General features: G+C 38.1%; 1 protein-coding gene across 2 annotated transcripts in view; it reads left to right on the top strand.

Moving 5' to 3' along the window:
• Window positions 1-15,396, top strand: part of TLL1 (tolloid like 1) — a 197,041-nt gene that overhangs the window by 81,931 nt on the left and 99,714 nt on the right. The window lies entirely within an intron of this gene.

The following is a 15,396-nucleotide window of genomic DNA, read 5'->3' as shown; positions in this document are numbered from 1 at the left end:
CTGAGAGACCATTTAAAGGCTCAGGAATCCTTTGCAGGTGTTATGGCTTAATTACCTGATTAGAGTGGGACACTTTGAGCCGAGAATATTGCACCTTTTCACAATATTCTAATTTTCTGATATTTTCTGAGATTGTAGATTTGGGGTTTTCATGAGCTGTAAGCCATAATCATCACAATTATGACAAATCACAGCTTGAACTATCTTGCTTTGCATGCAATGAGTCTATCTCATATATTAGTTTCACCTTTTAAGTTGCATTACTGAAAATAATGAACTTTTGCACGATATTCTAATTTTTTGAGTTTCACCTGTATATCTAGCATGAGATTTGGTAACGACACTACTGTGCTCCTCGCTGCTATCTTTGCTGGAATATCTGACATGATGAAGAAAAAGCCCTGCCTCTACCAACATGGCCACCTCCTCACAGGGACACAGTGCAGAACAAGACATGGTAGGTCAGTAATGGGCAAAGAGTAGCTGCAGGGAATCTTAAGGCAATGCTGCTGAGTAGTCCTTTGTCCCTTGCTCACCTTGTTTTGGCCACAGCTTTGAGTTCAGTTCCTTTTTCATTGTAAATACAGTTTTATATATTGAAGTTCTAAAAATCTAAAATGCAGACTGCCTTTAATAACAACCGCCAAATTAAAAAGCAGGGTATTGCTTTAGAATGAACAGCTTTTAAATACACTACATTTAACACCTGAGACCATAAAACATTAATTTTTGTTACTCTGTCTACCCCTTTCACTATAGCTTGATGACAGCTTGGCTTATAGAAAAAAAAAATGATGCATCAGTGGAACATTTTTATTTTGTCCCTAATCTACTGTGATAATTGAGCAGAGTGTTGGTTGAAAGTCCTGTTTCCATAATTGTTTGAGATGTGCAGAGCCCATAAACAATGATGTTTTTTTACAAAATGGCTATTCTGCAGTTCTACTGCTTAGTTACATAGCTTAAAAGGTTCAAGGTTCATATGTAATGTAAATAATGAGCTATGCTTTTGGCTTTTTGTCTTTGCAAGTGATAAACCTTTTTTACATGTCTCCAAACCTGATTTCTTGTAAAAAGTGTACCGTATATATATTTTTTATTCCATAAGTCAAATTGAAGTCTTGTATTATAGGATCTGACTGAAAGACCGCAGAAAAGCCCTTTCTCTGAAATGTATTATAATCTTGTAATTTGTTAACAGAAATAACACAGCTGAAATATTATTTTAGCATGAATGTAAAGTAAATACCTGCCAGGCATACTACACATTCAGAAATATGCCAGCTATTTTGTAGTGCTAACAGACTGAGTAATGTGAATTATGTCAGCCATCCCACATTTTTCCCTCTCCATGGTCTGGCTGGGAATCATAGGAATTACAGCTCGAAAAGTGCAATGTCAAAGAGTGATACATAGATTTCATGCTTCACTCTATCCAACATGTTTGGAAAACAATTATATTCTCATTCCCAGCATACTGATCGTAATTGCTACATATGCTAATTATTTGACATGTTCCTGATGCATTTGACTGGTTTCCATGACTATATGTCATTGGAAAGAAATGCAGTCTTTTTGTAAATAATTTTGAACTTACGCATGTGCATATCTCTTTACTAATCTAAAATGTCCCTTTATAAAACAACTGTTAGAAAATACATATTATCTCATACTTAACAAAGCAGCCAAACTATTTGAGTGTCTAATAATTATTTGAAATACATATACGGTGAACACATATTACTGTATATATTGAAAGGGCTTTTTATTTCCAGTATAACGATAAAGAAAATCATGTAAGCCTATGATCTTATTCTGTCCTTTTGAAATATATTAGCACTTGGATAAAACAACTGTGTTTGAAAGGATGCTGCAATAGGAAGACTATTGCTATCTGTTTCCAGTAAACCAGTGGGCTGGCTATGAAAAAAACCCCTATGTGTCAATAGGGTCACCACACAAGTGTCCCCATTGGAAAATTTCCTCTCTGTTACTGCTCTGAAACCAACATTTGAATTTGGGAAAACTAAAAATAACTTTAAATCTAGGATAGGACTAGCTGCGTACTCTAAATAAAGGTACCTATATAAAATGTGATACACTCTCTAAACTAGTACTTACTATGTTAAAACAGATCTAGCCATCAAAATCTGGCCTATTCCTAAATAACGGTGGTGCCTTGGTAATTAAAATGAGCGTAGAGGCTGAAGGTTTTTTACCTTTATGCATTTTATGCATGAAGGTAGAAAAACCTCTGTACAGCAGCCTCCCCAGTCCCCCATAATACTCACCAAAGCCCCTCTCGATCCAGAGATGTGAACTGGAGTCTCGACAATCCCAGGACTTCCTCTCCTCAGTGGCTGAGACAGCAGCGGAAGCCATTGGCTCCCATTGCTGTCAAGCACAGCCAGTGAGCCAATGAAAAGAGAGAGTGGCAGAGCAAAGCCATGGCTACGTCTGTGAATGGACAAATGGAGCAGCAGGTGCCCCCATAGCAAGTACATTTTTATCCACATGTTTATTAATTTAAGGGGGAAGGAAAAGGTCTTCTAAAGTACCATGCCCTGCAATTCTGAAAGTAAGAGATTGCTGATATACCACAAAATGTGCTGCAAACTCTGTATCTGTATTCCATTCCATGTAAGAAGGCAAAAAAAGTCTGTGTGTGGCAGCCCACCCAGCCCCCCCCCCCCCAACACTTACCTAAGCCCCCAGCAATGTCCATTAGAGACTCAGTTCTCTGGGGACTCTGAGGCAGCAGTTGGAGTCATTGGCTCCTGCTGCTGTCAAGTACAGTCAGTGTGCCAATCAGGAGAGGAAGGGGGCAGGGCCAAGCCACGGCTTTGTGTGTGAATGGGCACGCAGAGCTGCGGCTTGGGAATGTGCTTGCTCGGATGCCCCCATAGCAAACTGCGTGCTGTGCTAGCACTTGACAGGAGGGAGGGACCATTAGCACTGGCAGGGGGACCTGAGTAGAGGAGGATCCGGACTGCTCTGTGCAAAACTACTGCAGAGAGCAGGTAAGTGTGATGTGTTTTTGTTATTTATTTATTTTTTTAAATTTAGGCCTTTAATATCACTAAGTTCATACTAACGTAGTATAGTACTAGGTTTATACTAACCTAGTATATAGATAGTAATGCCAGTATCATTGTAAATGTTTAAGTAGTATCTTTTAAAATATTTTTTATTGTTTTTAATGACCAAATTAGCGCTGTGGCAGTTTTGTGTTACATGAAGAATTTATAGGCTTTAGTTTAGATTGGGCTACTATAATTTGCTATAAACAATCGCCATATTAAATGTCAATGCATAGGTGGTCACAGCCCAAACATCACACAACTCAACTTAAAGCTTAAATACCAAAAATATAAATGCAGACAACATTTTGAATTTAACAGTCCAGCATAGAACAGCTAGTTTATAACATTATACTTGTCAGTTACTGCATAGGATAGACATGTCCATGTATCATAGCAAAACATTTATTGCAAACAGAATGTACAAATTGGCAGGAGCCAGCAACATACTTCCCGTACTATGGTGACAGGTCTCACTGTACTGTATCTGTTAATAATCAGTGTTGTCACCCTAAGACAAGAAGTGTGTTAGGGCTATAGAACACTTCACCCTTTGCTTGTCCCCATAACATAAGGGGAATTATGTTATGAGGCATAGCAACCACCCGTCTTACAAACAAGGAACCAAAGGGAATTATCGGTTTGATTTGAAGATGAATAGGTTTTCTGAGAGCAACTACTGAGTAAACGAAAAGAGGGATGACATGTTCAGTGAAGGTAGGAAATCAGCAGCAAGAACATGTAAAGAAGTTTTTGCCCAGAGTTCTGCTTTAACAGAGAAAATTGAAGCACGTAAGAGATGTTCATTGTTCATGTATACATAAAGTACAAGTTAGAAAACACCAACATTGTTCCTGTTCTTGCTACAGTGCTGTTTGCATTTTGTTTATGTATGTATGTATGTATGCATCTATGTATTTATTTATGTATTACGTATGCATGTATTTTTGTATCAAACTTTTATATAAGATCTGCACAAGAGGCAACCAACCAACACACCAAGCATATAGGAAGACACTGTTCCCTTTGCCTGGAGGGTCACAGGAGTTCTTATCTCAAGAAATAATGGCCTGGTCAGTCTTGAAAGCCTTTTGGCCGACTATAAAAACTGATTACATATATTGATAGTAACCTTTCAGCCTTCAAGTATCCTTATAAGAACCTTTACCAACCCCTTAGTACTTTTAAACTTTTATGTAAAACTACCCCATCTTTTCCATATGAGATTTTGTGTTTGGTTAATACATTTTAATAAGGCATTCAATAATACCATCCAGAATTCCCAAAAATCTCTGTATAAATCTAACCACCAACACTCCACTCCGCTCCCTCTTTAGATTAGATGTCTTATGCCCCGTACCCACGTTAAGAAGATTGTACAAATATTTTGCGTAACCACTGATAGAGCGATTTTCTCTTCGTTGATGAGCAGGATGTTTTAACCGATAACGATATTGTGAACGAAAAAATCCGGTTGAACAACAGTGAAAAATGTTGTCGTTTCGCATACGAACTACCGATTTTCTATGCGGTGGTATGACGGTCGTAGCGGTTTGCAGCATTTTACCACGTTTACCAGCATTTGAGCATTTTTACAGCTAAAACACTCCTCTAGAAACCCAGTTCTGTTTTTTTCCAGCCAAAAAACGCCCCTGACAAAAAACACTGATTAAAGCCTATGTGTACATGGACACATAGAATAGCATGCTGGGGAGTTTGCTGGCTGTACAAAAGAAGCACCAAAAGCCAAAAAGCAGCAGTAAAAACATTCAGTGTACATGAGACCTAATAGGCATTTAAAAACATAACAGACCATGAAAGGCTGCCAATTTAGAAGTTCACATAATTTCTTTAAGACCCTACAGCTCAAAAGTCTTATTCCCTATTCTTAGGGCTCATGTACATGGGGCGTTTGGAAAACTCTTCTGAAAGATGGAAACCGACTGCTGGAAAACGTATGTTAAAAAATGTCAGTTTAGCTGCGTTTGCATAACGAGTTTAGCCGCGTTTATGCACATTTGCGTTTAGAAGCGTTTTTAAAAGATAACCTCAGGAGACCTTCCCAAATGCACTGAAAAATAGTAAATTCACTAAAAAAGGCTACTAAAATACTGCATGAGTTATTTTATCAAGTCAAGCTGTATTTTAGTAGTGAAAATCATGCATTAATGTTTCAGCTGTCAGCGGAGTTCCCACTGACAACTGAATGTAAAAGAAAGAATTGCCGGCAATTAAAAAAATAATAAAAAAACTTCCATCCATACCAAGCCCTTCGGGTCTGGTATGGATCTTGGGGGGAAGCCCCATGCCAAAATTAAAAAAAAAACGGCGTGGGGTTTCCCCCAAAATCCATACAAAACCCTTATCTAAGCATGCAGCCTGGCAGGTCAGGAAAGGGGGGGGGGGCAAGCGAGCGTGAGCACCCCCCTCCTGAACCATGCTAGACCAAATGCCCTCAATACAGGGGGGTGCTTTGGGGTAGGGGAACTTTACCCCCCCAAAGCACCTTGTCCCCATGTTGATGGGGACAAGGGCCTCTTCCCCACAACCCTGGGCTGTGGTTGTGGGCGTCTGCGGCGAGGGGCTTATCGGAATCTGGAAGCCCCCTTTAGCAAGGGGTCCCTCAGATCCTGCCCCCCTCCCCCACGTGAATGAATATGGGGTACATGGTACCACTACCCATTCACAAAAAAAAAGCTGTAGTGTGAAAAAAAGACAGAAGTCATTCTTTGACAAGACCTTTAATAAAAGAATGTCCCCCCGAAGCAGATCCAACATCAATCACGATGTCACGATGTCTACCGCCGCCACTCTGCTCAGAAGCTGGTTTGACAGTTCTTAAATATGTAAGGGGCAGGGTCACCCGGTGACATCACCAATGCGACCCCGCCCCCATGTGACATCATCGACCCGGTCATGCTGGTCACTGATGTCACATGGGGTGGGGTCAACCCCCTAACTATCAATTTTTGTGGACAGCGTGGTCTGTAAATGGAAGATGAAAAGTAACAGACTTGCTGTCCAGATCATCAGGGGAAAATAAAGGAAAAAAGACTATAAAAAAAGAAAACTAATTTAGCCACCACATCTAAGAATTTGTAAACTGCCAAATATTGCATTTTTGCTTTTGGGTTTAGGTATACTTTAACCACCTCCCGTCCAGCCGTTGTATATAAAGGGCCGGACGGTGGCAGTGCAGGGTTGGGTGGCCGTTTATAAACGGTTTCCCCACACCCTGCTTGTGCGCTCCCTGGGAGCACGCAGCACCGCGATCCAGTGCTCGCTGTGTCCTCCGGACACAGTGGAACACCGATTGTCGAAGTCCCGATCATGTGATCACTGATTGGCCGATCAGTGATCACATACAGAGTAGTAAGCAAGATGTCACTTCTGACATCATTGCTTACTACATGTGAAATCTGTGAATGATCACAGAGGTCACATGGTACAAGGCTATTCACAACAGCCTTGTACCACGTGACAAGCTGTGACCAGTCACAGCTCACACAGTAGTTCTCAATGGCTGCCAGAATGCAGCCAGAGAGAAGGAGAAAGTATTGCTTTTACAGCCTTTATGGGTGTAAAAGCAATCAGTGTAAAAAAAAAAAAAAAACTTCATCACCCCCCACAAGTAGTACAGTGTCACCATGGTGACACTGTACTGCTAGGGTGAGAGTGTGTAAAAAAATAAATCAATAAATAAATAATATATAAAAATGTAAAAAAAATGTTTAAAAATTATCATTTTTGGTTATAAACTAATTTGGGTTATTTTTTTTTTAATAAAAAGATAACGAAATACATTTTGGCCAAGATGTATGAAGAAATACTATTTATTTGCAAAATTTTATAAGAAAAACACTTTTTTTTCAAATTTTTTTGACTTTTTCATTTACAAAAAAAATAAAAATCCCAGTGGTGAATAAATACCACCAAAATAAAGCTTTATTTTTATCTAAAAGAAATGCTAAAAAATTCATATGGGTACAGTGTTGCATGACCGTGCAATTGTCGTTCAAAGTGTGATAGCACTGAAAGCTGAGAATTGGCCTGGACAGGAAGGGGGTAAAAGTGTCCGGACTTGAAGTGGTTAATAACACAATTTAAAATGTTTTTTTTGTTGGAATTAAATAACATTATGGAGGTTTGCTATTTATAACTAGGTAATTTTAACTTATAGCAAGGCAACTTTGGCTAATATGATTGCTCTGTACATTGTTATGCCTGTATATGCTTTACTTCTTGGTTTTTACCTACCTTTTGTTTTACTTTTGTACTTTATATGACACTAGCCTAAGAGAATGAAAGCCTTGATTAGCATGCTCTCTTCTTGGTCAAAACAAAACAAAAAATGCAGCTAATAAAAAGGAACTGGGTTTAGTCTGCTTGAAAGACAAAACTTTTGCATTTGCTGGTTTAATTAAGAGGTATGTTCAATGTGTCTGTCTTTATTCAGAAACCCCATTGGTGGTTACATTTGGGGCAGCATGTCTGTGTTGTGGTTCTAATAAAGAATTAATATAGGAAGCAAGTCCTGGACTAACTTTGGTTTTCCAAGCTGTCATTGGTTAAGTCGTTTATTAACTTAGTGTAAAAAGGAAACCTAATCACAATAGTTCATATTCAAACAGTTGTTATTGCCCATTAGAACAACCCCACACATCCTAATTGTTAACATTCTGTGGCTGTGAAGAACCAACCTTACAGGTTCATAATGAGCCAATGTTTTGCTACAACATGACAACCTGTCAGGCAAAGTTCCTGAGAGAAATTATTGCCATGGTTGCTACTTAGCTCAACTCTTCCATCAAGCCTATGGTAAATGAGGCCAACCATAACCACCCATTCATTAATGCCGAAAAAAAACACCACTGGAAGACTTTTTGCCTGGTATCTTACTGATGTCTGTAGACGTGCATAGGTTTTATGGCTGAAATAATCTTTCACATACCAGTTACTTATTTAAATCAAATCCTGTTGCTTATTTTAATGTCATGTAATAACATATGCTTGAAGCTGTATAATTTTTTATTATACGTGTTAAACAGAAAAGACAGAGGGAGGTATTGAATAAATACTGACACCCTCCACATGTGCATATACACTTTAACAATTACAGCCTTGTCTAGCCTCATTTTCTACCAGAGCTCATTGTATATTATATTAGTTTGTAAAAAACAAAGCACATGTTGACTTATAATTGATCCCTTTGGATCAGGAGTAAGTAACCTTTGGGCTCATTTGCACCATATGTGTTGTTGTAAAATTTACATTGTTTTCAGTAAAGTCTGTAGAGTACAGTAGTGTATTTAAAATAAATAAATGAGGCCCTGCATGCTGAATTTGGGTGTATTGGGCTAAAGCTAGTCATTTGCATGGGCTTTGAATGATTTGAGCTAGGCTTTGAATGATTTCAAAAATAATTTGCATGACACTTCAAAGCAATCTTTGTTAATCTTACAAGCTGGTTGAAAATAGCCTTTCACAGGCTAGAAATCTGTTTGCAATACACTGAAATGAACATTTTAAATTTGACATTTTGAATTTTGACATTTCTGTGGTTTGGCATCCAAACGTCTTTTGAAGTGCGACGAACAATGCTCGAATCAAACCCAGGTCAGATCATCCCTTGTCAAGATGGGTTTATCTCGTTTTCTTTTCTCTCTTCCTGGAAGTAAACAGTTATCCACTCCCTCACTCATGAGACTGGTTCATAATCACAGACAGTTTCTCATGTTTCATGAATTCTCTTCATCAGTTTTCTAAAAAAACTATCTTCTCTGATCTTCATCTGAAGGCTGCAATATTTTTTTTCTCCTTTGGAAAAATGTAAATCTGAATGAGTGACTCTTGGACTGGATAACTGACTGTCCACTTTAATCATTGTTCAGGGTATATTTTTTGTCCAATTCATTTCCTTTTGTTCTCTCAACTATTGCTGTCAGATACATCCAACTGTTGTTCCATACCTATTACAGTGGGGATGGGGGTAATACATGTGAGTGTGTCTTTTTCCTTACACAGAACATCCTTCTTTTATCAATCCTGTTCTTCCTTGTAAGGTCATTGGACAGGGCTCAGTTACCTAGTCACAAGGGGTATTCCGGCAGTAGCTTAATGCAACTTTATACACTTTTTGTGGGACCTAATCATCGGAAGATTGATCCTCTTCCTACCCTCTACCTCTACCTAATTGTCCCAGGTGATAAGTTGAGTACTACCACATCCCTTATACAACCTTTGGACATGAGCTGAAAGGTCTTCTCACCTTTCTGGTCCTTAGGCCCTTTTAGCCAATTTATCCCTCATTAGCCAGCCTGCCCTTTTATATGGATGCAGCATATTTCCTAACCCTATGCCTGAAGACATTTGGGATTACTACTCATCTCTAATTCCTATATTCTCCATGCAAATATCTTATTATTGGAGCTGTCTTACTCATTCATATCACTTGAGAGAATTCTTCTGTGTCAGATACATTCTGTATTTTAAGGATGTTCCTTTCCTTGAACCTAAGGATTAAGGGTGTTCCAGCTGTTAACTGATTACATGTTTTATCCAAATATACCTGATCTATTTATCTTTCCTTTCCCTGAAGTCAAGGGTTAAAGTATAACTAAAGGAAAAACATTTTTTTTAGTTTTGTAGAGAGGGATTAGAACACCCATTAATTTTTTATTGCTGTCTGTGGCCCTGTTAAGATTCACCCACTCTCTTTGTTACCATTATCATTGAAAATGAAAGCAAAAGAAAACTCCAACTTTTCCGCTGTCCCCAGAACCAGAATGGTTGTATGGTTTTTATACATCAAATATGGACTTATACTATGAGATGTCCTTTGATGGGTTTTTTTAACATGGATTTTCTGATGAGGAATTGGAGAAGAAGCCAGTAAAGTACACTTACAGAGGATTTTGGGTTGATATTAAAACGCATTTGACCTATATTCCTTATAGGTCAAAATGGGAGGTGAGCGTGCACTCTAGCTGGTGGAGGAATTTTAAAGCCACGTGTGAAATATATGCTGATTTGAAGATTTTCTGCATTACAGATCTCGATTTTTCTACATTTACAGGCTTTTATTCACAGACTGTCACTGTGTTGAGGGCCCAGCCGGGTGTTTATTTAAATTAACCCCTTAATGCCTAAGGATAAAACAAATCTTAAAGCCTGAGCACAATTTTGCAACTTTGACATGTCCATCCAGGTGGATTATACCTTGTTTTTTTCAGGACAAATTGGGCTTTCATTTGGTGGTAAATGGCAATGGATATCTTATGATTTTTTTTTATTATCAAAGGAAAACTGACCCAAAATAGTAAAAAAAAAAACATTTTTTTAATTTAGTTGTATATTTCTTGCTACTACCATATCCAACCACCAAAGAACAACCCAAAATAATTTTATCCTGCTCCTGATGATTGCAACGATACAACATATGTGTATGATAGTTGTTGTTTGTACCCTTAGTACGGCCAGAAACAATAGTGCACATTTTGCTGTTTTTTATCCTGTCACTAACTGACACAGATACTAATAAAAAAAATATTGACCCTTTACCCTGACCTTGACCTTTGTCCCTGACCTTGACCCAAACACTAACCCTGGCACTGACCCAAATCAAACCTTAATCAAGGTATTTTTTATTTATTTATTTTATTTTTATTTTATATTTTTTCAAACACTTTTTTTTTCTCTCTGAAAAGACAGAGACAGATAAAATGTGTCTCCTCCATTCAGTTAGAAAACAAGGGGGGCGGGCTTCACAGTGACTGATCACTGTGATATTCAATCAGAGGCTTTCACAGTGATCATGTGACCTGGAATCTGGAGTTCTGGGTCTCGTTTGTTAGAATGGGACCCTGGGCTTTCACTGACATCGTGGTCTTTGTGCTGGGAGCATGCCGTGCGGCGCGCTGCCAGCACAAAGGTAGGTGCGCAAATTAGCAGCCCCATGGAAAAAAAGCCCAGTCTAGTGTGGCTGCTAATTTGCGTACCCTCAGTGCCAAGGGTTTAATATTATTTAATGTTTTCTTTATATTTTGGGTGTTTTATTATATATATTATTATTATTATTTATGCCTTGATATATATTACTCAGATTATCTGTTTTCATATATGTTGAAGTTGTACGCATTGTATTACCTTAGGGGCTCTGTCAGGTGTTTACTCTTTGCTTTATGGTTAGGCTTAGTGAGTAGTGTAACGCTATTTATTTATTTTTTTAGTGTTGTGGGAACGCAATTTTGTGTTTGCAACCACTCGTAATTTATCATATCAGGTTTGGCAGTGCAAGAGGATTTTTTATTTATTTATTCTAGCTGTATGTTTTCTAGTGCTGGTTAGGAAATAGGGGTCATTCTGTATTCCTACTATGGGCAACCCAGATATTTTTTTTACTTCACGGTCCAATTGAAAGTGTGTGCTGTTACATATAGAAATCAATTACATCTGATTGCAGTTCTATTTTTGACAGGCAGGTCTATTATAAATGGCCAGGTGGCAGATCTATGCCAATTGAATTGAATTTAATCATACTGCTCAAAGAGTATATATGTCTTGTAGCTCTGCTGATTTCAGCTAGCAATTTAATAAAATCTCATGAGTGAAATATGATTTATAATTTGTTGATATGGGTTACTGCAAAGGTTTTGACCTACCCCCATCCCCATACACATAAAAAAAGCCACGATGTGCAGTGGCCCTTCACAGCAGTTTATGCATTAAGTAAGATGTGCTGAAGGAACAGCTGGATTAACATAGACCACACATTCCCTCGTAAATGCCATCTCTTCCATTCCACAAATAAGCATATAATAAAGTCAAAGCCTTTATGGTTTATAAAACAAATGTAACCTTGGATGACTTCCGCACTTCTACCACCAAGAATGCACTAGTTCTTTTAGCAAAGAAACATGTCTGTGAACATTAATATTTTGGAGTCATTAGAGGTTCTCATGAGACCGGACACATACTTTCCCAAAATTAACAGCGTTGTAGGCTGTTATTCTATTGAATTATCTCTATTAGATTGATTGACAGGCGAGACATTAATTCACAGGTTTCACATTTCAGTGCTGCAAAACACTGTGGAGCAGTGATTGGCCTGGAATATTTGCAATGAAAACAGCACCCATAAAAGGTATAAAATATGTCTTAGGAATCCTATTTGCGAGGGTGAGAAAATGACTTCATTTATAAAATAAACTTGATCTGAATTTATTTTTGAGAATGCTAGTTAATGAGCTTAAGTGACAGAAATATTAAGGGGGCAGCTATATTACCTGTTTTGTTGCACTTTTCTTGTAATCTGGGGTGGGGTGTAGTCAAATATAGTGATGTATAGGATGTACATCATATTCATGCAACAAAAAAGGTCTTTCTTAGAGAGACATTGCTGAATTTGGCATGAAAAACAGTCCACATTTGTGTACAGCCATGCTTAGCCTAACTCACTTTTAAAGGGATGCATAAGTGTTTTTCTGACTCGGGGCAGCTAGAATACATGTTTGCCTGTTCATATTGAGGGCTGAAAAAAGCAAAAGAGAATTTTTAGTACATATTTAAAAAAAAATACAATTTGTGGAAAAAAAACATAATTGAAAAAGAGTTCAAACCCCTATATGTAGAGTCAGCAATTACCATTCACTGCACTATTTACTTATACTTCCGTGTAAGTATGCATAGACCTAAGATAATCTTCCGATGGTCGGTACTCCAGGGGGTTCCAGTTCTTTAATCAATTATACGCTAATCACCAACTAAACTCCTTTCAAGATATACAGCAGGAATTTGCTATCCCCTCTCATAGGTTTTTCCAATACCTCCAACTTCATCCATGCCAATTGTGGACCAGTTAGCTACTATTAAAGATAGTAAAGGCATCATTTCTTCCATGTATAAATAATTGCTGGATAGTTCCCTTGGTAAACAGCAGCTCCCTGGTAGGAAAGGATGGGCTAAAGATATTGCTGCTGTAGATGGGGATGTATGGCAGATCGTGTTAGAACAGGTTCTACTAGTGTCCCTTTCACCAATACAATGACTATCACAACTCTTCGTCATACATAGGGCGTGTAGAATGCCACATAAGCAATACTAATGACACTGTAAAGAAAGTCTGGATTGCCCCAGATGTGAAGGATCCCCTGCGGATCTGTTGCACATGCTTTGGAATATTACCGCTTCTATTAACATGGCATTCCAGACTGTTTTACAGTATGACCCATTGACATGTATACTGAGATTCTTGGATGAGGAAGTATATAAGTTTAAAGAAAGACAGATTTTGCTGCAACGGGACACTCCTTACAAATTTGACAAACTATGGGACCCATGACTGCAGATTCCAGGACTAGCCCCTCTTAGCATTAGTGACCATGCAGATTCTACAATATTACGTTTATTGACGTTGATGTTTATTTTGGAATGACTGGGGTATAGTACTGGTGGATATAGATGGCTGGGACGCACAGTGGGTAGACACGCTTTAGTTGAGAAGTGCTTGTTACTTGTACTGGACAGAGTGGTGGTGATGCTTCCTTGTCATCCTTGTTTGGCACGTAAAAACCCTTCTTGCTTCCTCTCACATCTGTGTGCATAGTGGGAACTGGGTTGCACTGAATATGTTCTGTGGTAATTGATGCATAGCTACTGACCTGTATGTATTTATGATGTTTTGTTATTTATTTTATTTATTTCAGGTACTTATATAGCGCCGTCAATTTATGCAGCGCTTTACACACATATATATATTTTGTACATTCACATCAGTCCCTAACCCTCAAGGGGCGTACAACCTAAGGTCCCTAACTCACATTCATACATACACATATTAGGGCCAATTTAGACAGGATCCAATTAACCTACCAGCATGTCTTTGGAGTGTGAGAGGAAACCGGAGTACCCGGAGGAAACCCACGCAGGCACAGGGAGAACATGCAAACTCCAGGCAGGTAGTGCTTGGTTGAGATTTGAACCAACGATCCTAGTACTGCCAGGCGGAAGCGCTAACCATTTAGCCACTGTGCTGCCCATATTTCTTTACATATGCTTAAATGTATAGGAATTGCTACTCTAGGTGCCTGTTCCCAGGGAAAACATGACTGCTACTTATTTATTGTAGTTTGTTTTCTTTCCTCTGTTTTTTTTCTAATTGTTTTTTGTAAAACTGCAAAACCTTGAATAAAAAGCACCTGAAAAAAAAAAGATTATCCTCCTATTATGTTATCAGACTATTGCATGTCTATGGTTACAAAGCAGCTGTGGATATAGGTTCCATGATGCCTAACACAAAATTTTTTTATGGTGCCCCATTACATTGGAAAAGGTCATTCTTTCTCTCCCTGACACAACAAAATGTCCTTGAGAATGGAATGCTTTACTGGTTTCCCATATCCTTATTGCTTTTTTAAACTGAAATAATACTATGTTGCCACAGTGATGCAAAGGTTCTAGATTTATTTAGTTAATTATATGCTGTGATTTGGAAAAAAAAAGATTTACCAGTGTATTTAAGAGGCTCCTGCTCCTTTTCTCTGCTCATATTTTGCTTTTTACTTGAGCCATCCAAATAAGGCTAGAGGCGCCTTGGTACACCACCTGTTTAATCTTTGCACCAGTTTCCTAAGTCTGAATGAGACTTCACATTTTAGAATAAGAAATTTACCATACTGTGGCTGAAGGAGTTAAGAACCTTCACAAAATATTGTTGAAATATTCACTTCAATTATCCAGTTATGTAAAATGCTAATTCCTGTTTATTTATTTTATCTGGACATGATTAGATAATTGAATTGAGTATTCTCACAATTTAATTTGTGCACATTTGCAGATCCCTTAGTGAATCGGTTTCACTGTGTTTGCCCTCCTCAATTTTAGTTGATGCAATGCATGCAAATGAACACTTGGATTATAAACCCATATAAAATGTAACCCTTCTACATCAAGTCAATGTATGTTAACACCAAAGCCTGCATTAATTTTGACATGTAGATAAACAACCATTTGAGCTGTGTATAATTACATTTCCACTGTTCCCAGGTGAGGTATACTATATTTGTATAGTATATACAAATACACTATGGGGGAGATTTTCTGAAACTGGAGCACTCAGAATCTGGTGCAGCTCTGCATGGTAGCCAGTCAGCTTTTACCTTTTTAGCTTGTTCAATTAAGCTTTGATAATAAAACCTGGAAGATGATTGATTATTATGCAGAGCTGCACCGGATTTTGCACACTCTAGTTTTAGTATATTTACCACTATGAAACTATAATTTAACAGATCAAGGTTTTTCTTTTCTTACCAATTTCTTC

This window comes from Staurois parvus, unplaced genomic scaffold, assembly GCF_062004578.1.
Source record: "Staurois parvus isolate SC_StPar_1 unplaced genomic scaffold, SC_StPar_1.0 ptg000090l, whole genome shotgun sequence".
Taxonomy (NCBI): Eukaryota; Metazoa; Chordata; class Amphibia; order Anura; family Ranidae; genus Staurois; species Staurois parvus.
Note: the sequence above shows the minus strand (reverse complement) of the source record. Positions and strands in the feature narration are given on the sequence as shown.